Here is a 24,977-nt window from a genome sequence, read left to right on the forward strand (position 1 = left end):
AAATAAACTTGTGAACAGACATAAGAAAAACTAATTATAGGTTCAGAATTCAGAACAAGCATACAGAGCAAGCCTCTCACCTGGATATATAAACGAAGTCATCATAAAAGTTCTATGGGAAAGCAACACAAAAGAAAATGCTGATCATGTGGATTGTAATAACCTACAGATTAATAGAATGAGCAATAACTTGTTCAGGCAAACAGATCCTACATATTTAGTTTCCCCAGTGCCACCCTCACTCAGGAGAGCAGAATACAAAAGGAACATTCATTCAGTCACACATTTCTCATCAGGGTCTAATAAATGCAGATGATAGAGGGGCACAAGCCTGTTGAGAGGAATTGAAAGGAGGGAGGGCGGACAAATGTTTAATAACATTGAAATGCGATAGCAACCTACAACATACTGTCTTGGACACGAACAATGGAATCTCAGAAATGGTTCTGATTTGCAAATAAATTCATTGTCCATTTTTAAAGAAAAACCAGGTTTGATTTTTCAATTAAATAAACAGTCTTAGGTTTACAAGCCCAGAAAGAAAATTAATTTTGAGGACAGCCTGACGACAGTGTAGATACTTTGACAAAAGATCATCTTTGTCATGAATGAAACATGCATTTACCCAGTCTATGCGAGGATAAACTGAAGTCAGTCACTCGTTACTACAAAAGCTTCCCCCTTGAATGCTCCCCGGATTTCACCCTCCAGCTCAGACATTTTGGTTGGGTTGTAGGCACTGAAAATATATCCTGACTACAAAATTACTCTTGAGGTCTGGTAATGCCACTCACATCAATTCTGTGAAGGCGTCTGCTCCATATGAGATTTCTAGATATTTTGACTCATTTACTTACAGAGCTCCACCATCCACAGCATTTCCATTTGTAACCATATCTAACAATATAAATCCATATATAGCAGGTAACCTGTTGGTTACCTGTTCTGGATGGGGTTGCACTCCTTTTGAAGGAGCAAGTGAGTAACTGGGGGGAACACCTATATACATCTTTGTCACTAGAGGCCCAGGTGTCCTCTGTGGCTAGGAGTGCCTTTTACCAGCTTCATCTAGTTTACCAATTAAGATTGTTCCTGAACAAGGATAGCCTGGAAAGAATAACTTGTGGGGCTACTATTGGGTCTGGTTCAGAAGCTCCAGCTGGTGCAGAATGCTGTGGCCAGATTGCTGATGGGAGCTTCTGGTCAAGAACAGCTGCACTAGCTACCCACCTGTTGTCAAGCCAGGTTCAAGGTTCTTGTGTTGATTTACAAAGCCCTGAACAACCCAGGATACCTCAGGGATCATCTGAACCCGAATATACCAGCTTGATCATTGAGATAATCTGCAGGAGTGTCTTTGGTCATTCCCAGAGTTGGTGAGGTTTGTTTGAGAAATTGATCCGTTAGTGTCAATGGCAGACACCTTCCGTGCCAACTTTTAAACACCTGCTGAAAAGCTTTTTGTTTCACCAGGCCTATGCAGGCAATTAAGAGTACACACCACCCAATGGTCTACTGGCACGTGAGAGAGAAAATTGTGCATCTACCACTGTCCCCATCAGGCATATTCCTTATTTGAAAGGTAACACTGTTATGTTACCCAAGATAAAAAAGATAAAAGAAAGAAACCAGAATGGAAACAAAAGCAGGGAGTGATCTAGTTACGTAGTTCGCTACACTGTCATTGGATTTACAAAATAATGTTTGATACGACTACGGTAGGGGAGAAATACAACTCAGTTCACATTTTAATACAATATCACTTACCGGTAATTTGCACGTCCTGAAACAACATGCAAATCTGAACAGAGCTATCCTTTGAAATTTCCACCTTTCCAATTTTGTGATGCATTTCTTTAACCAAATAATGTGCAGAAAGATCCACACACACACACAGAGAGAGAGAGACATTTGGAGCTGCTCAGAACAGCATGTTGATTCTAAGCTGCACTTAGGTTCCATCTTTAATGAATAGGGCAAATAAGTCATGACTTAAGTTCCATTCCTTGTTATGGGAACTACGGTAAGCTCAACCAACTTTCAGTTCTCCCACAAAGTTCTCCCACTGAGTATTCTAAGGGATAAAATTGCAGCCCTAGACTGGATCCAACTCAGAAATGTTAAGTTCATAGAAATAACTTCATAGCTGTTGTGTTTTCTCTATTGTTTATTCATTACTACTTTATCTAAATCTTCTTTTGAGGGTTTCCTCATTATATTGTGTCCCAAAGAAATTTGCACATAGCATACCAAGGTCAGCCACTAAGAGCACAGTGCAACTGTTGCTCAAAAGGACTAAATCCATGGAACACACACATCTAGCTTTCTGCAGAACCATACAAATAAACTTCCTCTGTGCACGAACAAATCCATAAGAGAAACACTCCCTAATGCTGATATTATCAGATAATCAAATCCAGCAGCTGAGCATCTTTAGTAGCAGATGAGATGGGAGATACAAACCAAACAAGGATACAAAGACAAAATAAACAACTGAAAATAAACAGGATAAACAGAACCACATCATGCCTTGTAAGAGCTGCTGAAAAAGCTACTGCAGCATCACAAAGACTGTGTGTGCTACAGGGAAAACATTTTCTACATTTGGAGTTTAATAATGGGCATAGATGCAATGCCAATGTTAACATAAAGCTGGGAGGTAATGCATCTGTTGAATCACTGTTCCAAAACCAGACTTGTAGCAGCCAGAACAAATCCTGTATGCAATTATTTCAGTTTTGCAAGGCCTTAATGTGCTTTAACACCGCTTTTGTTATAAAAGAAAGACAACTTAAGTAAGAAGGTGAAAAGAAGTGTGTGAAATAAATGTTACCATAGTACTTTTTACCTTTGCCAGAATGCCTCTGACTGCCCTACAGAGTGGGCAACCGCTTCCTATGCAGAATGTTTCTCCGAAAATAAGCCATAGCCATAAAATAAGCCATAGCAGGATTTTTAAGCATTCAAGGGATATAAGCCATACCCCGAAAATAAGCCATAGCGATAGGCAGTTTAACCTTGTAGGTTAAACTGAACCATACTTAATAAAATAAAAAAGACAGCCCCTGAAAATAAGCCATAGTGGGATTTTTTTGAGAAAAAATAAATATAAGACGGTGTCTTATTTTCGGAGAAACACGGTAGTCAAATGCATTACAGAGAATGTTGAGAAAACAGTGTAAGCCACTGATATGCCCACCCAAATGACCTCCCTGAACTTGATCACTGCTGAAATACACTGCTGAAATACTGGGGTTGAAAATCCTTAGTTGAGGGTTTCCCCTGGATATTTTCTAAAAGCCAAAACTGGCTTTGAAGCCAGGCTGTTATCCCATGAACACTTATTTTGCAATAAGCCCTACTGTACCTGCATCTGATTAAAGATGCACATAATTGCACAGAGACTACATTTTGCAAAATGCTGAAAAGTCCACTTCATGAAAAGTGATACACCAATCGAAGCATTTTGCTGATCTGCTTTAATACCACAAGCTGCTGACCCTGCTGGGACATTAGGTTTAGAATTATTATTAGGCTTATTAAATGTTATACATCGTTCCCCACTGGAAAAAAAGTCCCAAAGCAATTTGCAACCAAGGTTCGAGTATAGTTTTGATTTCTTCCTGTTATCATAGCATATAAGAAATGGTTCTCCCTATGTGATCATCTGTAGTATTTAAACTGTGTACCACTGACAATATGTTACCTCATGAACTTCACTTACTCATTTCTTTCACATATTAGAAACATTATTCTGCACATTTTATGGCGTTTTAAGATCTTTTATTCCCTACGCCTTCAAAAAAAGCCATCTGCAATACATCTAACAAGGTCACATTCTGCAGCAGAGAGCTGAATACCCCCAATTGCTGCTGAGCTGGCAGAGAAAGGCTCAAATCCTTCTCACGCAGGGGTACAGATTTATTTATTTATTTTGTGTCAAATTCTCATTCTGGGGATTCATGTAAGCATCCATTCACCTATCCAGTACTGTACTCTTCTTTTATGATATTCCCATGATCTCCCACCTCTGCTTCTCTTTACTACCTTAAAAATAATAGTAATAATCTTTTCAATTCCAATATTGCACATTTTCAAAGGGTAACATTAAGTTTCCTTAATCTTTGCCTCAGTTCTAATATTTCTTCATGTCACCTCCTCCCCATGGATGGTTCTGGTGTTTATTTAGAGGGTTCTGAGGCGGCCAAGGGGATCTGTTGTATATTCACCAGTTCACACACTATTTATGCAACTGCTAATTTCAACGTTTCCAAAACTCACTAGTTCTCTGTTGGTGCATGGAGGAGGAATTCATAAAAGTTCTGATACTTTCTGCTTATGTTAGACTTGGTTTCGGGGTTTTTTAAAAATATGAACTCCTTCACAGCCTTTGAAGTTTTGGAGCCCAGCAGTAGTGTTGCCCTAAGTAGACCTAGTTTATTGTTACTGGGCAAAAACTATGACAAATGTGGAACAAATATCTTTTGGCAGGATCCATCACTATAGACCTCCTATCATCTGCATCAAGACTGATATAGGTGTAGTGATGCATTTGACTAGCAATAGGGCCAAGCTGTCATGCTGGGTAAAGTAACATTCTATAAGTTCTGGAAATTCAGTGGTCCTTGTCAGGGCAGATATGCGGTTCTGCATACTTACAGATTAACTGAAGTATGTTTAAATTACTTACCTTACTGCTTCACTTCCAAACTGCTAGGCAGCAAATCAGTTAGGTTTGTTATTAGAAATAATTGATAGAGCATTATTAATTGTGACTTTATCTGGTTTGCATTCACAACCATATGGTGACGTGACTATTACTACCTTTTTACAGAAGAACTAAGTCTAAGAAAATGTGAATGGTCCGAGCAAGGCTAAGTAACAAACTCGTAACAGAGGTGAGACCCGAATTCCCAGTCCAGGTGGAACACACTAGCCCCTCAGCCACAATGGAAGTGACAACACATTACTGAATATAATCCTTATGAAGCAGGGGCATCTTTGTATTCAGAAGAAGCAGTATACAAAGATAAACTAAGACCACATAAGGAAGCTCTAGGAAACCAAGAAACTGAATCTTTATTTCTTACATTTCAGTCTAGTCAAGACCCATTTTCCTTCTCATTTAAGTTTGAACTGCTGAAGGCAAACTTGTTATGACTGATCTAAATAATCCCTCAAACAAAATAATGGAAGTATTGGGGGAGAGGGTTGGCAAATGCAGAGAGATATCCAAAATGGTGGTATTTGCCTACATCTTGCTGGTAAACTGCATACTTCTCTTCTTTCAGCGCCCCAGATTATTCCTGTATGCTCCAGAGACCATTGAGAAGGCCTATAAATATGATAAGCAGAATAATGCTTTTAAGCCTTTTGAAAGGTAACATTCTGTCAAGAAAGAAAGCAGATTGGCTTATAGATGAAGAATTCCTTCTTCCCTAACTTGTCAACATGGGAATTTTGAGGTTTGGATATGTACAGTCTGGCACTACATGCAGATTAATTGCTAGTCGTAGGATTTATGCCAACTTTTCTTTTTAAACTTTCTGAAACGTGTAATACACTTACAACATAAAACTCAAAGCAGTGCAGATAATATCAATTACTTAGAAGAACCTCGGGGATAGAATGAGTGATTGGGCACAAGGATTAGGAATGTCCCAAATGCTAAATTTCATTTATAAAAATACTATTTAGGCTAACTGATATAAAGACAGGATTTTTGTTGTCCTGCCTAAACATTTCTTTTTTTCTGTTTTAGTTTGATCTTGTAACCAAATTCTGAATTCCATAGAGAATCTAAGACATATTGGTATTAAAAAGCACATACAATAGTATTTTCTAAGGTAGCCTGCTTGGAGGGCTTAAATACTTATAATCAGCACCCATGATTGGGACCTCACACTAATAATAATAATAATACACTTCAGAATAGCTGTCTGTAGCAGACAATTTGATCATGGAAGTAGACTGGTGCAAGGGAGTGTTGAATCTTTTCCTTGTGTGCCATTTTCCTGATCTAAATTACCACCTCCACTCCCTGCAGCTTCCATTAGCCATACAGAGGTGGAAGATGCAGTCTTGAATTCAGCAATATAAAGTAAAGCTTTTCATTTTTTTGATGTTTGACAATTTAAAATAGTGCACATTATTTTATGTAAATATCATGGCAGTAAGCATGAAAACAAATTTTAGGAGACGCCACCTTATTTCAAAGTTATTTTAAAAATTACATTTCAGCAGCCAACAATGTAGCAAGCCATTTTTTCTTCTTCGTTTGTGTTTATATATTACAAATTATCTATCACTTCAGGCTTTCAAATAGATGCCTCCTGTTTGAATCCATTAACACCTAAAATCTGTATAATAAATATCCAAGTTAGACATCCGTCCTTACTCTGACAGTGAGAAAACACAGATTCCTACCAGTAGTGCACTTATACAGGCTTTTGAAGCAGAATGTGGAATGTTTCTTCCTCTGCACTTCAAGTAGTAGATCATTCTTAATATGGAGGTTTCCACACACAAAACCTAAGATGAAACAAAGTCCACCAATCTCTTGGTGTGGTTTATTGCTTTAACTAATGTATGCACCTGTGTGAGCTCAGAGCAGCAGTCCCTCAAGGCCTTGCACCTGATTTATATACTCTTAACACTACTTAAACATTTTTGAAATGATGTATTTTGTCTCTGAGGCATCCACCAATTTAATAGGAGCGACAACAACCAAAGACCGCATTCAAAAAGTCTGTTTATTCAACAACAATCAAAAGACCACATTATAAAAAAAGTTTGTTTATTTATATGGCACCAGTTTGATTTCTTAGACCAATTGGGCGGGGGAATTGGCTCCACAGGTGCATTTTTTTAAATTATTTATTTAATTAGTTTATTTAAATATTCATAAACTGCACTTTCACATAAAATACTACAGTGGGTACAAGAATTCCAAGTGTACTTCCTTTGGATGGTAAGCGTCACCTCTTCCTTTGGACGATAAATACTAATCGGCCTTCTGGAACTTAAAAATGGGTGTGTAATTTAACTTGTGGGCACACAAAACAAATAAAAGATTGATATGTGGAGGACAACTCTAAGTGGCAAATTCTTGGGTGCTCAGCAGTCGTTTTTCCTCTTCTTAGTGCATGCATGGCACAAAGTACTGTTGCAAATGTTTCTTGATTTTATTGTTTTATCTTTTTGTAAATCACTTTTGTTTTGTTTTTTCAATCTATCGGTGTATAAGTAAATAATATGCAGGAGGTGCAACAGGAAACCAGGAAGAATGGAAAGTCTGTGCATTCCTCTTGATTCATTATACTGCCTACACATGTCATATGGGAGGGTGGGGGTAGGAGAACTGGGACTCAGTTGAGCCCTATCTGTATCCTCCACACACAATTATTGCACATACAGTGCAAGTAGACCATGATCTTATTTTAATTAATAATTAATTTTAATTAATATGAAATAAGGATACAAATTCTCCATTTTTAAGTACTAAAATTACAAAGACTTGGTACTACTCTAAATTTCGTATGGTATACCTCATGAGCAATAGGGCTGATGATGGAAAAAAGGAAGTTGATTACTGGAGTTTGTAACTCATACAAGGAGGCTCAGACAATAAGCAGTGGGCAATAATAATAATTATTATGCTTAAGAAATTCTTCAAGGCAGGCTTAAGCAGTATGTGGACCGAGAACTCCCAGAAGTGCAAGCTGGATTTCGAAGGGGCAGAGGAACCAGAGACCAAATTGCAAACATGCACTGGATTATGGAGAAAGCTAGAGAGTTCCAGAAAAACATCTACTTCTGCTTCATTGACTATGCAAAAGCATTTTGCTGTGTCAACCACAGCAAACTATGGCAAGTTATTAAAGAAATGGGAGTGCCTGATCACCTCATCAGTCTCCTGATAAATCTCTATGTGGGACAAGAAGCTACAGTTAGAACTGGATATGGAACAACTGATTGGTTCAAAATTGGGAAAGGAGTACAACAAGGCTGTATATTGTCTCCATGCTTATTTAACTTATATGCAGAATTCATCATGCAAAGGCTGGACTGGGTGAATCCCAAGACGGAATTAAGATTGCTGGAAGAAATATAAACAACCTCAGATATGCTGATGACACAACCTTGATGGCAGAAAGTGAGGAGGAATTAAAAGAACCTTTTAATGAGGGTGAAAGAGGAGAGTGCAAAATAGGGTCTGAAGCTCAATATCAAAAAAACTAAGATCATGGCCACTGGTTCCATCACCTCCTGGCAAATAGAAGAAGAAGAAATTGAGGCAATGGGAGATTTTACTTTCTTGGGTTCCATGATCACTGCAGATGGTGACAGCAGTCACGAAATTAAAAGATGCCTGCTTCTTGGGAGAAAAGCAACGACAAACTTAGACAGCATCTTCAAAAGCAGAGACATCACCTTGCTGACAAAGGTACGTATAGTTAAAGCTATGGTTTCCCCAGTAGTGATGTATGGAAGCGAGAGCTGGACCATAAAGAAGGCTGATCGCCGAAGAATTGATGCTTGTGAATTATGGTTCTGGAGGAGGCTCTTGAGAGTCCCATGGACTGCAAGAAGATCAAACCTATCCATTCTGAAGGAAATCAGCCCTGAGTGCTCACTGGAAGGACGGATCCTGAAGCTGAGGCTACAATACTTTGGCCACTTAATGAGAAGAGAAGACTCCCTGGAAAAGACCCTGATGTTGGGAAAGATTGAGGGCACAAGGAGAAGGGGACGACAGAAGACGAGATGGTTGGACAGTATTCTCGAAGCTACAAACATGAGTTTGACCAAACTGCGGGAGGCAGTGGAAGACAGGAGTGCCTGGCGTGCTCTGATCCATGGGGTCACAAAGAGTCGGACTAGACTAAACAAACAAACAAACAAACAAACAACTTATTATTATTATTATTATTATTATTATTATTATTATTATTATTGGCGGCTAACATCAAATGTATAGCACATTAACATAAAACCAGGCAATCAATTAAAATACATCCTAAAATCAGATCAGGATCAGAATAAAATCCAATCAGATGGCAACCTGCAGATTAGGGTTGGGGACCTTAAATGCTCACCAGGCCCAACTGTTTGTGCTGAACTTATATGAGCCTGTGAGAAAAATTGGGAGGCCGCTTTCATGCAAGTTCCTATGAAAGGGGAGGTAGAGTCAGACTGCATCCCGACCAAGGCCTGGCAGAACATGATAACATGTTTATCCATCTACTTCAAAAAGAGAAAGGAACTGGGGAGGATGCAACTGTCACTTAATTATTTCAAAGTATTTTTTTTCTGTGAAAGAAATGACACAAACACCTGCTCTTTGTGTGTGTGTGCACGCATATATATATATTTTTGCCACAGTGGAAAAACATATGCACACCTTGACTGTGGCAATTTTACAGCACTATAAAGTTAGCAGTCTCCAATATCCAATTAACAGCTCACCATATAAAATTAAACCAAAGTCACATACCATTGTATTAGTAGGAGGCTGAGGTAATACGTCTGTCCTCAAGGTGACCTTCCACTGCACACTAGCTTATAAACCATTTTCCTCAGAGAACTTGAAAAAGGCCAGGGAAGATTTATCATCAAACAATAAGGAAAAGTTTCACACAGAAATAGGAATTCACTGCTGTAACAACCCACAACGTAATATGAGAAGGAAGTTAGAACGTTAAGGGTAACATTTGAAAAATAGTGTACCGTGGAAGTTGGGGAGTTCATTTTCACCCAACGTAGTTCCTACGCTGTTATGTGTTCAGTAGGGTTTATAATAGCCCTATTTAGGTATCCAATGCCAAGCACATGGAGAAAGTGAGGTCATGTTTGCTGGCCCAGCACCTCTGCTACATCCCCATCCCTCTCCACACAGTAGAGTTAAAACTCCATTCATTAAGGCAGTGTAGCATGAGCTGAGGAGATCTCTGTCTGTAGCCCCTTGACTACTCTGTTCAACAGAATGCCCAGACTATGTACACTCATGGTTATTTTTGGTCTGACTTGCAATCAATCAATTAATGATTATGGTTGGCCCAATGGATCATAACCAGCCAACCAGTCTTTAAAAAACCACACAGAAAGAAAGCTTTTCTCCCCAACGACCCTCCACAGAACTTTGTGATAGGCCTTGGCAGTCTGAATTGGATCCAATGGACTGTCTTTACGTGCCCATCATTGATCCACAGAGTTCCTTTCAGCTCTCTGGTTCTAAATAATATTACTTAGATAGATTTAGTAGTTTTCCGTATGTTTCTCCCACCACCACCACCTCAATGTGTTTTCTTTTACCAAGAGAGTAATTATTCATCTTGTTGTCATTTATCACCAACTGCCATAAAAGTTGAGTGTATTTTGCCAGTAAATATATAGTCTCAATTTACCGGAATATTGACCGCTATGAAGGCAGTTTTGAAAAATATGTTGCTGATTCAAGCAACAGTCACTTGCTAACCTCACAAGTGAAGTGTTTTACTGATGCTATCCCTCTAGTAAACACACTGACACACACAAAAACATTGGTCACTGAACATGCAAGCTGAAACCTTCCCTTGGTGTCAGACAAATCTGTTACATCAGTCCTCCCAGGTTACTTCAATCATATGGTGCCAGGCTCCCAAGTAATGGGATTAGAGATGACAGCTAGAGCCAAGTTGATCATGTTGCTTGTTACAAAATGACATGGCACTTCTGAGTTGGTTTCTTTGAGTTTAAGGTGCTTGGAAAAGGCATCCTCCGCTGTGAGACAGAGAAGGAAGAAATGCCTAATATCCACAGTTTGTGTAAGTTCCTGTACAGAAAATAATTTATATATTTAAGAATATGTTTGCTTGGTTTACTAGGGTTCACTTTTTTTGATTAATTTAACCAACTACTCAATTTAACACAGCAAGTTTAATTAGTAACAGAGGCTTAAGATTTATTTTTATCTGTCTAGCTGTACTGGATCAGGATAAGAATATCCATCAGTATTTGAAACTGAGCTCCACTGAGGCTTGTACCACTCTCTTCTCCACATGCAAGTTACGAACACAAGATATCACATGCATAAAGCCGCATAGCTAATAGAAACACCAAATTCTTTTGCATGTAACACCAGAAATTCATGCTAATCTATTATTAACACTAATTGTGCTTTTGGCAAACAACTCACAGTATCCTCCAAATCATGATCAAGTAACATTGTACTTGGACCTCTGACAACTTTCAGGCCAAAAGGGAGAACGGGAAGGAAAGACATTTTTATCCGTGTATGAGATGGAAAGGTAGCCAGTTTCAAGTATCACTGTGAAGGGTCAGAGAAGGTTCAGGAATCTTTTACTGCAGCACAACCAGAAAGGGCCCCATCTATGAAGCCAAAAACTAAGAGAGGTGAGTACCAGGGGCAATTATTCTTCCACACTTTATAAACATATGCACTACCTACTTTGAAAAGACTAACTGCTATTTTTAAAAAGTCGACAGCATCAATAGAATAATGCAAGGAGTATTTAAAACTTGCATTATTTCCTTAGTATCTGGTATGTGAAGACATTTTGATCAAGAAAACCCTCTTATGAGCCACTATCTGTGGGAATATTTAGTTTATCACTTTAAATAGCAGGTGCTTACACCATATTAAAATCTGTTTTGAAACTGAAGGTAAAAGAGAAAAAATAATGATGAGGATACCTTGGGTTAAGAACTTAATTCTGGAGGTCCGTTCTTAACCTGAAACTGTTCTTAACCTGAGGTACCACTTTAGCTAATGGGGCCTCCTGCTGCTGCCACGCCGCCGCCACGCGATTTCTGTTCTCATCCTGAAGCAAAGTTCTTAACCCGAGGTATTATTTCTGGGTTAGCGGAGTCTGTAACCTGAAGCATCTGTAACCCAAGGTACCACTGTGCTAATAATCTGTAATCTAATTAGAACCACATATAAGCCCCTGCATTTAGCTCTGAACTTCCACTCAATACTGCAGTGTAATTGCATTATTTGTTAATTTCCTGCATAACAGTAGTTTAAAAGGTATTCAGGATTGAAATAGACCAATATGTCATCTTCTGCACTCTTTACTGGTCCTTTACAAAAATTGGAGACTTTCCACAGAACCTACAAATCTGTCATGGTCACACAAATTCAATGCCTAGGTTCAAAGGCGCCATCAATAGATTCTCTTTTTTTTAAACCCGCAAATGACAGATCCTCATGTAATACTGCAAATTGCTTTGGAACCTATCTTCGTTTTGAAAGTTCAGTCAGTACAGCATGGGACAATTAATCTCAGGGTTGTGGGTTTGAGCCCTACATTGGGCAAAAGATTCCTGCACTGCAGAGGATTGGAATAGACAACCCTCATGGCCCCTTCCAACTCTACAACTCTATGAAACTATGAGTAATTCCTTGGATGGGAAGAACGAGTAGCACATTTCTTTCATTTCTAAGCCACAGGTGGGGAACTTGTGGGTCTTGGCTTAATTTCATGCAGGTGTAGGGAGCCTTGAGGGAGGGCAGGAGGGGGGAAATTGGGAAGGGGTAGCCAAAACTGACAGAGCAATAGAAAAGGGATAGGAAACTTTGCAAGAAACCAATTCAAATTTCTAGCAAGGATGGAAGCCCAACTGAAAGGTAAGGGGAAAGCTCTTTTCACAGCATCAGTTCAAATGTTTGGCACAAGCCATTTGTCTAGGTAGTCCACTTGGAAGGAAGGAAGTGTGGCAAAAGAAGGAAAGAATGATAGGACGTGATAAGGGAGGTAGCGAAAGTCTCCTACATCTAATCTAAGTCAATGTGCATTATTCATGGGCTACGCAACATAATAATCATCTATTTTTTCAGAGTTTGAACCCATTGTGAAATAAGCAACTTTTCCCAAGGGTGCCAACCTGAATAAAATATTGTGGGGCCCCAGGTAAGCCCTGCCCTGTATAATCGATCACATGACACAGTGCACACACATCATTTGAATGCCCATCACCTATGTGGGCCCCTGGGCCCCTCAAGTATTTTATTGTGGGGGTCATAGCCTTTCCAGCCCCTAGAAGTTGGCTCTTATGTTTTAACACACTTTATTCAAACACCTCTTTGCCACACAGCCAGCTGTAAAATATGCTATAACCCTGTAAAGGGTGAATTTTCAATAACTGAAGGCATGTGCTTTGTCCTGGAAGTAAAAGTCTGGGTTTAAGGCAGCCTGAGTTTCATATCTGGATTTTAACATTGCTCTAAATAAAAATATACGACTGTGTTTTAAGCTGTGGGGGTAATATTTTGGCCGCTAGACCTATTTCGACCACAATTTGCTGATTTATTAGTACAAGGAGATATGGAGCAAAGCCAACAGGATATACTACTCCGGGTTCTGATGGAAGAACCAGCCCACATGTGACTAACCACACAGCAGTAAGACAGAGAGCTGCATAGGACACAAGAAAGACAATATGTGTCTGTGAGTTTTATGCACACTTTATTTTTGAATAAAGTGTGTTTTATGCAGCCTACTACTACTGAGGAAAAGAATCAGCAAATATATCGAAACAGAAGTCTAGTAAGAAAAATGTATAGAAGGCAAATCTAATCCCCTTTGCCTGAAACCCTAGAGAGGGAATAGCAATTAGGGGGGAGTGGCAACAGCGGGGGACGGGGGACGGGACAGGACGACAAAGCTGTGGTTAAGCACAGATCTTTGCTCTGAGAGATTCCCTCCTGAAGTTGCTTTTGCCTTGCAGAAGTAACACTGTGGTTTTGCTACACACACTTGTATGTAACTCAGTCTAATGCAAGCAATGCAGACCTGAAAACACAGAGCTAAAAGCTACCATAATACTATGAAAAAATACAAACCACAGAACAAGCGCAAGAGCCCAAGCTTGCAATTATCCATAACCATTCATGGAAAATCCAAATTCCAGATACTGAAAACTATTGAAGCATTTTCCAACAACATGGACTGAGGCATTAGAGCACAATTCATTAAAATGAATTCTGAGGACCTTTTGGAAAAGTGAGACCCAAACTGTTCATAAAAAAAGAAAATAAAAAAGCTGCTTTGGGCATTTCCTTCACCCCCTTGTCCTCCTCAGCTCAGAGCTCTTGAAAGTATCTGTGTGTCAATGGCCAGCAAGTTTACAGGTGATTTGTCACAAGAGGGAGGCCTGCTTCCAATAAAATAGGAAACTTATTTTGTATTGTTTTAAAAAAGCTAGTGTTTATTTGGGATCTCTTTCAAGTCAGTCTGTGCAGGAAAATGAGAAAAGCCAGACTTTTTACACACACACACACACACACACACACACACACACACACACACGTTCTCTTTCAAATATCTCTCTCCTCCCCCGTTAGATTATTTTCTTGTACATACATTTGGAAGTAAAAATTTCCTTAGTTTGGAATAATCCAGTATTCTTCAACAGCTAAGTTTAGGAACTCATGGTCTTTATTTATAAGGAAAGCATTTGACCGAAAGAGTAGGAAACTCTTGCCTCATCAATTCCTAAGGTTAGATCCCTACCAGACAATGAATCTCCAAACATGCAGGGAGAAGCAGGTACATAGTACCAATTCCCACCAGTGTATCACCGGCACATGGTTTAAAGTCCTCCATGAGTTTGAGGGAAAGGTTGTGCAGGGTTCTAAGTCAGATGGGTAGACTCCATGAGTAGCTAAGGATTCCCACTGCAGAACTTTGCCTTCAAATGTATGGAGGGCTCTAAACTATGCATAGATGCTAGACGGGGGCAGCGATTGGTAGCCCCACCCCACATTTCTCTTCATGTGTTTGTTTACACACAAAGAGAATCAATGTCCAAATACGGCTACAGTCTCGAGATTCAGCATTAAGGCTAATGTAGGTTTCATGCTGCAAAAGCAGAAATGCCCTCAAGAACATAGCTGCAATGGAAAGCTTCCATTTCCCCGCGTCTTCTCTTGACTGAGTCACTTGCTCTCTCCTTGAATGTATTTGGGGTCATAGGAAGCACAAGTGATTTTGCTTCCCCCCCCTTCCTTCAGTGTAATACGTCAAAATACACAAGTACGAAAAAAAACTTCCTGCAAAATGCTTTAAATTAAAAAAAAGCACAGAAGTGTAAAAACAAGAAGTGCAGGCTGATTTGTGCATCCTCTTTCTCTAGTGTGTCTAACACCCAAAACCACTCTTAGTTGAGCAGTCACCTCTTTTCTCAACAAAAAGGTGAACATTCTGTCAGCATGGTAGTTTCAAAGACCCTTGAAGATATGTATTTGCAGTGCAGACAATAAATTAGGTCATTGTTTGAGAAAGTCCATTAAAATAAATGGTTTGCATTAAGGGTTAGACATCTTAAATGGTCTTGTATATTTAGCTTGTTCTTGCTCCTTTCATAATTCTTATCCAAACAGACCTGACAGCTAAAGTTGCAAGACTTCTGCAAACACTGAGAAGGTATACCAAGTATGGAGGGTGATGACAGAATCATAGATTGCTTGTGGCTACTGTAAGCACTTTTAATTCTTTTCAAATTTATAATGGGTGAATAATTAGATCAAAAATTTTCTGAATTGGCTCTGTACTCTTCCTTAAAAAAAGAAGATGAATGCTTAAGAAGCCTTTCCTGCCCAGGGCTAGATTAAGCCATTGTGGGATTTCTTTGTTAATCTACACTCAGAGTCCCACACCTTTGCCTGTTAATCACACTATGCCCTGTGCCAAGAGCCATGCAAAACATGTTCATAATATATTTTTCTTGAGTGCTCAAATCACTTCATATAAATCATCACAGTACAGTTGCAACACTCCTGTGAAATAGGCCAGCAATTAAGAGTTTTCCATATTCAACATGGGAAGATTGTAAGGTAGCAACTTGCCTACAAGAAGGAAGTCGGTCCTTTATCAGATTGAAATCTCAACTGGGACTACCAAATCCATCATTAATCCTTTTAACCACTAAGCCATAGCAATGATATAGCAGGACCCTACACTGTAGCCAACATGTTAGCCGTTCACTATTTTATAATACAGTACACACACAAAGGCATGTAATACTCAGATCTGATATTCGCTATACTGAACAGACCTTTTGACCATTTTGGACTTTATACTGGGAATACTCTAGGTAGTTATCATTGTTGAGAAGTTGGTCACATTATTTATTTAAATGCATTTATAGTCCACGGTTCACTATGGACAGTTTAAATACAGCTCAGTGCAACAAGTAAACCACGCAAGATGTAAACATATCAAATCAACACGAGTTAGAAGGAGCAACAAAACGATGACAAGACACATGTTCTGATGTTATCCTCCACCTGCCAAGGTCTGTGCAAAAGGTGCATCTTGTCCTGATGTCAAAATGTATAAGCCAAGCAAATAGCTGATGCAGCATTACAAACTCAAATGACTCTTAGTCACTTTCCCATTGCCTCTCCTATACAAAAGCTGAACTCCTATGAAATGATTAAGGAATTTATCACAGGGCTTGTCCAAGCAGCAGTTTCCATTGCAGCTGGTCTCATGTTGCAGTGCTAAAAAGAAAAGAAAAGCCAATTCTGGTTTAGCATTGCATTCCTTTCTTTCCATTTTAGTTCCGTACAAAAATATTAACCATTTGATGTAGCACTGCTGGCTATAAAAAAGGTAAAGGACCCCTGACAGTTAAGTCCAGTCACGAACGACTCTGGGGTTGCGGTGCTCATCTCGCTTTACTGGCCAAGGGAGCCGGCGTTTGTCCGCAGACAGTTTTTTCTGGGTCATATGGCCAGCATGACCACAGCGCCACCCATGTCCTTCTACTGCTGGCTGTAGCATAGGGCTAATTCTGCAAGTCCCCATGAACACCTTCCACCTGTGAAATAAGGATTTAAAATCCTTATGTGCATCACTTTATACTTGTTTAAATCGAACACATTTGACATTTTACTGCCCATTCACCCTGTTTGGAGAGATCCCTCTGGAACTAATTTTTGTTTTAACCATCTTGAAGGATTTCTTGGCTAGCTCATGGCTCAACACTAACTTTAGATAATCAATGGACATGATAAAAATACAGATCTTCATAGTGATCCTTGGGTAATTCCACTTTCTATATCTCTCCATCAGAGGAACTGGTATCAGTTTCCATGATGTATGGCACCAGATCCCTATTTTATTTTACTTTACTAAGGGACCCTTTTTTTCTAGATTGGGCCTTGCTGGTTTCAACCACATTACCAGGAACTGAACTACAGTACTCTTCTCTCCAAACCTACAGATGTCACTTGGCTCAACCAGTTAGGAGACACTCTTAGTGGAACCCAACCTATCATCTGGGAATTGTCCAGTTTTATATTACTTATCTGTAAGCTAATTCAGGCTGCCTCTGAGTCCTGATATTTGTGTGGGGAATTCATTACTCCTTCACATGTCTGGCAAAGTCTTTCAGCTAAAGGGGCACTTACACAAAAAAAGTTATCCAGAGAGAACAGGGCAAGGCAAGTTTCCTTGATCTCACCAGTACAGCACCGTTAACAAGGGACTCGTAGTGAAAAATACTCACTGCACTTCCATCATTCCTTTTGAAAGCATTAGAAATGTCAAGCAATGTCAAAAAGTGTAACATTTCAAGGCTGCCCAAAACTCTACTCCCTTTCCCTTCACACCTGCATGGTGATGAACATGTGGTATGTGTCTCCTCTGGGATTGAGAAATTGAACTGATTCTGCTCCAGTGGTTTAAAAATAGGCCTCTTGGGGTGGGCATGGAGGTGGAAGACAGGTTATCACATTCCTTTTGGGCTATAACTTATCTTGTATTCATATATGTAAGAGTAAAATTAGTATTGGAAAACTTTAGGAAACATTTGGAAGACCACCTCCCCTTCATCGTTAGGTCAAGTGAGGGTTTTCAAGTTTTATTGTACAGTAAGCTTCCATCCCCAACTTCTTACTGAGGAGGGTCCCACAGTGCAAGAATCCTAGATATAGAAGAGAGTGCCTAGCAAATTTGGATACACTAGTTAATTTCACAATCTGTTTTTTTCCTTCAAATTTGAATTGATTTGGCTTCACTTAGCCATTGAGTTTTTATAACAACCTTCTCTGCAAGAGCCTGTGAGCAGCCATTACTACAGAAGAAAAGAAAATGAGGGGATAATGATGATGATAAATTATGACATGAAACTATCACTTTAACATAAATACATCTGGAAATTGCATCTTTTGCAATTTTTAAAAATATGGAATCAGCAAATCTGCATGTTATGGGTATTACTAATAATGCTTATATGGAAGCTTCTTATGGGTGATCATGCAATGACACATATTCATTTATCATTCAAATATGGATCTTAGACATATTTTTGCTCCAATAAGCAAAAAATTATGAGGAAATGAAATGTGGCAAATCCGTTATTTGAAAAAGGAATAGCATTTTTGGTACTCAAGTTATTACATTTGCAGTACATAAACTTTATAATATATAACACAGTTATTACCACTGAAAAGAGGATGCCTCTGTGCCTGCCACTCTGATATGAAAAAGTAAAAGCCGAATGAGAAAATGGGATACAATCACCTTAGAATATGAATTTCAGTATCTGATCTGTGCATAGTAAAATTCCAAATATGTGTTTATATATAATTTGTTAACAGCAAGAACTGCAAATAAGGAAAAGAACTCCTAGACATGAGTTTGCAGTTGGGATTCTCAGTCATGCTTGCAATCTGCGTTCCAGAGTCTGGAAACTGCCAGTGCAGCAATATATTTAACATTGTCAGGATTTGTATTATAGCTTCCTCCCAAGGATTTCAGAGGGGGAAAATAAATGCATTCTCCAGAAAACTGAATAAAGGCGTTGTTTTTGGACCTGAACACAGAATCTGGCCTGAAATTCCATTTAGGGTATTGTCAGCTTCTCACCATGCTTGAATTAAGATAGTATCCTGCATCTGACATCCTTCCTATGTGTGCTTACCACCCTGGGGTCCTTTGAAAGTAAGGGCAGCATCATTATCATCATCATCATCTGAGAGAAATCCAGTCCAAATCCAAAAAAAGCTGCTTAGGCTCATGCATATTGTTTGTGCCAACCTAGTGGAATTTTAAAGCCCCCCCCCCTTAAGAACTGATCCCTTTTAACATAACTGCTTTTGAAACTTCCTTTTGCTTCAAAAGTAGGTTGGCGTGTGAATAATTCAAAAATGACAATCCCATATTTGTTAACAGAGAGAGCTTCAAGGTTATTTGTAGAACCTTCACAAGTTCACAACAAGGTTTTAGACTAGATGACTCTTGGAGCCCCTTCCAACTCAACGAGTCTATGATTATGTCTGCTTCAGATGCCTGGAAAAGAGGATTATTTTTCATAACGGTGTATGATCCTCATTTCCTTATACCCCACTAGACTACATCTCCAGCTAGTCTCATAATAACAGGAACAGGCCCTTCTCAGATTTCTCCCCACACCTCTCACTGAGTTCTTCACATGCTCTGCTAGTTTAGGGCCTTGTTCTTCCCTGCAGCTTTTCCCATTTTGGCTACTGCTGATTATTCTCAACTTGCTGTACCTATTATTTGTTCCAGCAATCAGTGTTTGAAGTCAGAAGGAAATGAGCATGAGATGAGGTGTGGCAAGTGACAGGCAGATCCCACTGTGGGAGAAGGCAAGACAAAACACAAACTCCACAGTCTTTTTTTCTTCTGAAATTCAAAGTTCACCTACCCAGCTAAGTTAAACATCTTAACCATCTCTAGTCTGCAAGCCTTCAAGGGGGGGGGGGCTGGTTGAATGTGGTCTCAAACACTCTGGGTCATGATATACCTGACCTGGTATTTCTCTGTGTTCTTCTGCAAGATTAGGAGAATAGGAGCCTAAACTTAGCAGCATCTTTTCATAGGTGGTGCTTCTGCGACCCAAGAGAGAAGAATTTACCTGCCTTCCACAGTTGCTTGTCTAAATATTCAAAACTCTGCAATAAATGCAACATGCAACAAAAATATACATTATTATCTTCATTTTGTGAATTCACACTGAAGTTATATCCAAACAGCAAAGATTGATTCAGGCCAATTGGGAGAAAAACTGAAGGATGTTAATGTATTTATTTGAACTGCGAACCTGCCATCAAAGAGCTCTACTCTCATATACATATTTTGTCACCAGAATGTTTTAGACACAAAAAATAAATGATGATGTTACCATTTTAGCTGTCTCATTTTTAAACATAATTAATGTTTATGCTGCTCAACTCAAATAAAAATGCAACTTTCTGGAGCCACGTGATTATATGAAAAGTGCTGATTTAATTAAAACAGAGGCTAATTTCAAACCCGCACACTTACAAAGCAAAGCTGGAACATACAACACAAGCCTGCCCTGAAGGCTGAGAAGTAAATGGCAAATTACAAAGAGCTTTTTAAAAGCCACGTGACTTTAAAGCTGATCTCATTATTTTGGACAGCAGACAATTTTATATGCATTGTCAGTACTGAGGCTAATCACATCCTAGTTTTAAGCACTGAAGATTAAGTTTATCACACAGTTGTTTTCAACACACCTTTTGTAAGCTGCCTTGGTATTTTGTCTCTGACAATTAGTGCTTAGTGTCAAAGGCCCAAAGGAAAAGTGACTACTAGGCAAACCCCTGCAATATTATAAGTATAGTCTATGATACAGCTGTATGTTTTGCTATGGTAGGTCAAGCCATGGTTTACTGGGATGTGAGTGATCCTAGAGAACAGTTCACAGTTGGTTTGCTCCCCCCGAAGTCTATCTTACTCTCCTACCGTATGTGAGCTAACCCAAGATTTGGCTTAGTGTATGTTATCTGAAGCCAAGTATTTGGTTAAGTTCTCTCCTCCTCAACCAAAAACTGTAGCCAGTGATTATTTGTGAAGAGAGCACTATTGTACTCAGCTCCTGCTTGTGTTTCTCATAGCATCTGGCTGGCCACCATGAAAAGAGAATGATAGACTTAATGGGTGCTGGAGGAGACTCTTGAGAGTCCCATGGACTGCTAGAAGATCAAACCTATCCATTCTTAAGGAAATCAGCCCTGAGTGCTCCCTGGAAGGACAGATCGTGAAGCTGAGGCTCCAATACTTTGGCCACCTCATGAGAAGAGAAGAATCCTTGGAAAAGACCCTGATGTTGGGAAAGATTGAGGGCACTAGGAGAAGGGGACGACAGAGGATGAGATGGTTGGACAGTGTTCTCGAAGCTACGAACATGAGTTTGACCAAACTGCGGGAGGCAGTGCAAGACAGGAGTGCCTGGTGTGCTCTGGTCCATGGGGTCACGAAGAGTCGGACACGACTAAACGACTAAACAACAACAGACTTAATGGGAGTTTGGCTTGATCCAGCAGGGTTTTTCTTATGCTCTTGGGTAGAAAGCTTATATTTTCCAATTTGCAAACCATATGCTTTTCGGTATTCTTTTCTAAGCTCACCAAGTACCACTGCAGTCATTAATGAAGTTGTCCTAATATAGATACACTCAAAGGTGGAGGTAGCCCACATTGTATATGTACATTCTCCAAACAGCAATCAAAGAGAAGAGCTGTGTTAGAAGCTCAGATCCAAACAGGAGACTTGCTTGTTATTGGATGAAAGGAAAAGGAAGCAGCATCTGTCATCTTAAAGAATACAAAATAGGATCGGACCATTAGCAAAATAATTGGTGAAATGAACCTTTCAATTCACTAATCACAAATTCGTGACTTGTGAGCTGATGACATTACACTAAATAGTTTAATTCACTGCCTCTTATAATGCATTTAGGATAATTCTTCAAGTAAATTATTCATTCATTCATTTAGCTTATCCATTCAAAAGACACTTGCCATCATTAAATCTTCCAATATATATTTCCTGCACATTGATTTATAGATTGGTTTATTAACTAAATACTTAAAATCAAGGCAAATAAGAAACTAAGTGAAATCTTTAAACTCAAGTTGTGATAGGAAAAGGAAAGTAAAGCATGTGATGTATATTTCAAGGATGCAGAATGATGGTGAAATTTTAAGTTTAGAATATCCTTTGAAGTGAAAGGCATGTCTCTGACACATTAAATTAGGCAGGATGATTAAGAAATGCTTTAAAAATTGCGTCATGCCAATCTCCCCTGACCTTTACTATAAACCCTCAGGTCTCCAATAAGAGCTGGGTGCTTTGTCAAAGCAATTTACCAGACATCTTATTAGCTGTGTCAGGGGGTCTCACTCTTTAATTTGTTGAAACTGTTTGTGAAGGAGTTCTGTGCAGCCTTTGAAGACAATGTATGCAGATGAACTTTCTAATTCGTTTCCCCTCTGAACTAGAGAGTCATCCGTTTTCTCAGAAACAATAGCTTTTGCCAACTGTCTCTTGTGGCACTCTCAGAAAAAACACAGGTGTTCCCTCTGGTCTTCAAGGAAGAGGAAATACCATACTGATTAAAATTTGGGACACACTAACCAAGGGAGACTTGAGCTTCTTCCCCCACTTTCTCATCATCTAAATAAATGAGTAGATATGTGACATGTAGGCTTATTCTCAGAGTTCAAACACATAATTGGATAACCCCAGGTGGAAGCCAGAAAGATTATACCAAAGAGGCCAAGGAGGAAATCTGTTCTATTCCACAGGACTCTATTGCTTAATACCATTTAAAATGAAATGAAAAGCAGAGCCAGGAACACAAGGTGTAAGAGCCTAAGAGTTTTGCCACTGGCTTCTCTGGAATCAGAATTTTAGCCCTAGTTTTTATGCAGTTGCTTTTTTCTATTTTGATGAGCAGCAGTTTTTTTGCACACATACACTTATGTGTATTCGGCATTGCCTCATTTCTTTCCATCTAGGCTGAAACACACCCTTGAGCATGTAACAGTGAACACACCCATGGCTCGTAAAAACACTTTCCAACTCTCCTCCCCAACTCCTTTAACTATGAATCATCTGTGCCGTTTACTACCAGGATCTACTAATGGAATTTTGCCTTCATTAATTCCTCTCCTGGATCTAGAAATCACTGTGACTTAGTACTCTGAGCCTCACTTTGAGTCCCCAGTGAATGCTACCTACAGCCAATGGCTCATCATCAGGCTCTCAATAAGTTTGTTGACTTGAGAATCATTGCTGCAGAGCTCGTGCCTTCAGAACTTCAGATATCCCTTGTCAGGATCAATCAATCAGAAGAGGTGCAAAGTCATTCGTACTAAATCCCTGTGGCTCTCACAGATCTTAAGAGGATGTTGAAATTTCATAGTGGTGAAATGTGTCCACCAGATGTCATCTTCAGAAAATGAATCCATGAGCAAGATCTACAAGATCCAGTCTGGACACGTGTAAGTGGCTTCTCATGCTTCCAGTACAGTACAACATACCAAGTGAGGACCCCTAATCTTGTTTCAGCGGGATGCACCTGTTGGCTTCACACTTGGCCCCCATGCATGGGCTCTCCAAGAATTAGGAAGTGGTTGTGCAAGGCGCTGCGTAAGCAGCCAATGTATGCTCAGTGACATATGCATAGAAGTCTCTTTCATATTGTGGATTATTGGCTCAGAGTCTGGCAACACAGTTAGCAGATGTCGCCTTGATCCCCAGCCCCCATATTCAGTGTATGTATTGAGGGAATTATGAATAGGCTTATGGCTATCACTCAAATACACAAACTTAGCAGAATCATGTTATTTATCAGACTGGAATCCTTGCATCTTGTAAACATCTGAATTGACTAGCCCACACTGCCAAAGAACCCAACTGCTTTTTAGCATCCTAAACACCTGAGTTCTCTTTTATTTTAAAATAAATGCCCAAGTAACCACGTTTAAGCAACACTATCCTCCATCAGCTGTTTTAAAGTACTGTCAAAAACTCTTGTTTGGAATCAAGGTTTTCGCCCCAGGACCCTTCCCAAATACCGTAAAGCCTAAACTTCATTTTATTGAGCACTGTCATTCTGTCCCTCAAGGTGGGGCTTGCAGTGTAAATGGGCTTACAGTGTAAATATCCACTCACATCTGTATGGTGGTTTTGAAAAGGGTCAGATGCGCATCCAACCTCAATACCTACACATGCCACCTTGGTCTTTCATGAGCCCCATCTATTCACAGTCAGAAATTACAAAGCCCATCTGCATGATACTCCATACAAGTACTCCATACAAGAACAGAACTGATCTTTCCAGTGTTCCAGTCACTTCCTGCCCTTCCTATTGGAGAACTCAGATTTTATTTTTCTGTTTGGCATGCCACCCATGTTTAGAAATAGTGAAAATAATTACGTTATAACAGTGAGCAACCTTGGATACTTCCATACGGTAGCAATTATAAAGGAGCAAGTCAAAGGCCTATCTTAAAACAGGACTGAAGGAATACAGTACATGCCATTACCTGTTTCTTTGTCCTTTGATAAACCACATGAAGGGTAAAGCAAGTTAACAAATGCAGTTCACCAAGCCAGAGTTTGTGCAAGTGCATATTTCCATACTTTGTCCTCTATGAAAGAGAGCGTTTCCACATGCCTGCCCACTGGTACACAGACAGCAATGTCAAATACAGTATTCTTCAGTGAAAACTGCATCCCAAAAAAAGTCAGAGACCAAGCTGTGCACTAGGCCTATCAATGTTTCCTTTATGTGAGAGCCAAGTTAACATTCTTTGATAACAGTTCCATCTCTCAAGAAGTATAAATCACTATCTTATTAAAACCATTTGAAATAAGAAAGCATTTTGGGAGCCAAGCATTTATGTAATTTTAAGTGTCCTGCAACTGTTGATGGGATTCAAATGCCTTTCTTTTACTGGCTTTAATTTAGAACTACTACATGAAGCCTATCCAGCCTTAAACCAATTTGTTACTTGCATAAACATATTGAAGCAAGTGCTGCATCTCACTTCAAAAAAGTCCCCTGCAATTCTTTAAAGCTATCTGAAAAAGGAATTGTTCAAACACCCTTGCCTAGACTTTCCAGTTGTCAGCATTTTACCTGGGCAGTTTAGGTCAGCCCACTTTCATGGCCCTAAGAGTTTATTA

The 24,977-nt window shown here is 39.4% G+C and overlaps 1 protein-coding gene across 2 annotated transcripts in view; it reads right to left on the reverse strand.

Annotated features, from left to right (window-relative positions):
- Positions 1 to 24,977, reverse strand: part of ROR1 (ROR family WNT receptor 1) — a 157,356-nt gene that overhangs the window by 85,106 nt on the left and 47,273 nt on the right. The window lies entirely within an intron of this gene.

This window comes from Zootoca vivipara, chromosome 7 (genome assembly GCF_965207765.1).
Source record: "Zootoca vivipara chromosome 7, rZooViv2.hap1.1, whole genome shotgun sequence".
In the NCBI taxonomy this organism is placed as follows: Eukaryota; Metazoa; Chordata; class Lepidosauria; order Squamata; family Lacertidae; genus Zootoca; species Zootoca vivipara.